At 56.8% G+C, this 3,355-nt stretch overlaps 2 non-coding genes across 2 annotated transcripts; both read right to left on the bottom strand.

Annotated features, from left to right (window-relative positions):
• Positions 1–1,619: 1,619 nt before the first annotated feature.
• Positions 1,620–1,692, bottom strand: TRNAE-UUC. Its single transcript has one exon. It is a non-coding gene; the product is annotated as a tRNA-Glu (tRNA).
• A 1,376-nt stretch (positions 1,693–3,068) lies between these two features.
• TRNAQ-CUG lies at positions 3,069–3,140 on the bottom strand. Its single transcript has one exon. It is a non-coding gene; the product is annotated as a tRNA-Gln (tRNA).
• Positions 3,141–3,355: the final 215 nt, after the last annotated feature.

The following is a 3,355-nucleotide window of genomic DNA, read 5'->3' as shown; positions in this document are numbered from 1 at the left end:
GTCCTGTGGCTCCTCATAGAATAACAGCCGTGTTGGAGCATGAGCTTTCATGGGTGAATCCCCACTTCGTCGGATGGATTCAGAAGGAAGCACTTTGGGAAAATCAGTCAAGGCCCTTAGCTGAGCTGAGACACAGACCCAGTGACCCCTGCACCACCCTGGGAGGAGTGGGGTTGAGTGGTCAGAGCAGGGAGGGCTGGGCACCAGGACCCCTGGGTTCTATCCCTGGCTCTGGGGGTGGAGTGAACTGGGATCCAGGACTCCTGGGTTCCATAGGGAAACTGTTTTTCCCTGTGCTTCCCTCCCTAGTGATCCCAGCCCAGCCCCTAGTGGAGACTGAGCACAAGTGGGGAGTTGTTCTCCCACTTTGGACTTATGATTCAAACCCCTCCCAGGGCTATGATATCATGAAATCTGCCCCCACCCCCAACACAGAGAAAACTGGTGGGATTCTGTCCACACGCAGAGAATTTTCTCCGCCGGGCTCCTTCGGTTCATCTCGCTGCTCTCCCTACTGCCGCCAGACACTGCTCATCTGCATAGCCCCGCCAATGGACACGTGACACCTTCTGTCCTGCTGGTTTCAAGTGAGTGAGTTGCCCTCGGGAGTGAGCAGGTCCCAGCACGTCACAGCCCCAGCCAGGGCCGGCTCAGGCACCAGCTCAGCAAGCAGGTGCTTGGGGCAGCCAGGAAGGGCGGCATGTCGAGTCTTTGGCAGCAATTCGGCAGCGGGTCCCTCGGTCCCTCTTGGAGGAAGGACCTGCCACTGGTGCTGCTGAAGAAGAAAGTGGTGCAGTGGAGCTGCCGCCGATTGTGATCACAGATTTTTCCTGCCGGCAGGCGGCAAAAACCCTGGGCGGCCCTGGCCCCAGCACAGCACAGCCCCAGCACACGTCATAGCACGTCACAGCCTGGGGCAGGAGATGGGGAAGGGGATGAGGAGAGACCCAGCCCCATAGACCCATAGGGGCAGCGGGATATGGGGCAGGAGGGGATGGCGGGAGAGACCCATCTCCATAGACCCCCAGAGGCAGGAACTGAGGGGAGAAGGGGAGGAGGATCCAGCCCTATAGACCTGTAGGGGCAGGGAGATATTGGGGGCAGGAGGAGAAGGGGTTGGCAGAGACCCAGCCCGGGGTGCAGGGAAATGGGGTGGTTTGGAAGGAACTGGGGAGGAGAAGAGACACATGGCAGGACAGAAACCGACTCACTCCGAATACATGCAGAGCAGGGCAGGGCGGAGGCAGATCATGCTGGTCCCAGGAGGTAATTTCAGGGGTTCTGATTCCCCACTCAGCTGGGGCTCACCTCTGGGCTGAGGAGGATGCAGGGGCTGTGTGTGTGTGTCAGGCTGGGAGCTGCCTGGGCAGAGGTGCTGGAACTGGGGGTGCTGAGCCACGTAAATTATCCCGATCTAAACGCCATTGTAGAGAACACTATGCTGGCACACCGCTTCCTGGCAGCCAGAGACTGTGCTTTCTACACCTGCTCCTGTGGATGTGACCTCTCTCCTGATCGCTAAGGAAAGGCCTTTCAGAAATGGCCACAGCTTTTGGGAATCCGCATGTGGCTGTGAACAGAATTTGGCTCCTGGAACACAAGGCAACTTAAAAGCTGAGCACGCAGACAGGGGCTTGAACCCTGGCCCCTCAGATTGAAAGCCTGATGCTCTACCACCTGAGCTACCTGGGCTTGTTAAGAGCGTCTTCACCGTTCACCACAGGAGTGAGCAGGCAGGCAAAGAGAGGCAAAGAAAGTCCCCAGAACTCCTCCTCTTTCTGCACAGCCACTGCCTGTCAGCAGGATTCCTCCTCCTCCTCCCTCCTGTGCCTCAGTGCGACTAAATCTCCACAGCTAGACAGCGGTCTGTCCGCTGCACCCCAATCCCCCATGCCTGAGCCTCCCTGTCAAAGCCCTGCACCTGGCCCCGTATAATTAAATCTCACATCTCACTGGGAACTCGACTTCTTGTGCCAGAGAGTCTCGCCCCCCCTCAATAGGTGACCCAAAAACACAGTGTCCACCTTTTCCAAGAAAGCGCATGAAGAAGGCGCCCGCATGGCTTAACGGATAAGGTGCCTGACTTTGAATTAAGAACTTGAGGTCAAGTCCTTTGTGGTTGTGTTGATGCAGTTTTACCTTCGTGCTGAAAGTCCTGCTCCTTTCAAATCTGGAACCTCTTCTTGGCCGCTCAGGCCAATGCTCTGCCTTCAGCTAGAGCCCGGGAAGGAGTTGGGGTTGGATGTCACAAAGGCTGGGGCATGAGCCCCAGGTGCTTCCAGTCTAGCCTTTGCTATTCCTGAATTCCCAAAGGAAATGGACGGCTGCCGGGCTGGCGTGTGGAGCAGTTTCCCTCTGTCCCTGTGCTTGAGGGGGGTTGCTACATAGCGCCTTGGGAGCCTGGATGTTTCTCTGCTTCTCACCAGCTGGAGAAAAGCCTCTTGGGATAACATCTCCTGCCCCACTGCAAAAGTGAGCATGGGGTATGGGAACAGTAAGAGGCCCCACCAGGGGCTGGCCCTGCTTTCCTACCGTCTACTGATGTTGGACACAGAGCATCAGCAGCCACCCGCATGGTGGTCTGCGGGTGGCCTTCAGTGGGGGTTTGGCATGGCAGGAGCAGGCTGGCCGGGAGTCTTGTTGCCTGTCTGCTGGCCACACATAGGCATGGTCCTGTCCTCGTCTGGCCCCGCCCTCAGTCGCTCTGTGGCTTATAAGCCTTCCCTCAGAGCTGTCAGCACCAGCCGCCTCTGCTCCACGTGCCCAGAGGAGGAGAGGTGTGCTGGGCTCAGCCTGGGACTCTGCCTCCCTCCTGCCTATCAAGCCTGGCCTGGCACTGCTTTCTTCAAGTGCCATGTGAGCAAGAGGAAAAGTGTGGCTACAAGCACCAGACTTGTGGGCATCAGGTGAAGCAGTGAAATCCCAACCACTAGAGCCACTTCTAAACCCCACCAAAGACCTGGCTCTGGTGGGGAAAGGAGTTAACCAGCAGGAGAAATGACCCACTTTTGTATAGCTGGAGACAGGAAAGCACTTTGAGCACCAGATCTTTACCACCAGCTAACACAAGGTCCCACTGAGATTTGAACTCAGATTGCAGGATTCAGAGTCCTGAGTGCTGCCCTTTACACCATGGGACCAGCTTGTACTGTTCTCTCAGGACATTGGTGACTCTCACAGGGCTGGCTTGTGTAAGGGACTGTTGGCCCTTTACTAAAACTTAGTGGGATTTGGTTGGCTAGTTCCCAGTCCCAATAGAAGAGGAAGGGCCAATGGGAAATCAGGACCCTGAGACTGACAGGCCCCTGGGGCAATGGTCACCAACAGGTAGGGAACAACCAACAGGTAGGGAACA

The sequence above is a fragment of the Mauremys reevesii genome, unplaced genomic scaffold (assembly GCF_016161935.1).
Source record: "Mauremys reevesii isolate NIE-2019 unplaced genomic scaffold, ASM1616193v1 Contig112, whole genome shotgun sequence".
Classification (NCBI taxonomy): Eukaryota; Metazoa; Chordata; order Testudines; family Geoemydidae; genus Mauremys; species Mauremys reevesii.
Note: the sequence above shows the minus strand (reverse complement) of the source record. Positions and strands in the feature narration are given on the sequence as shown.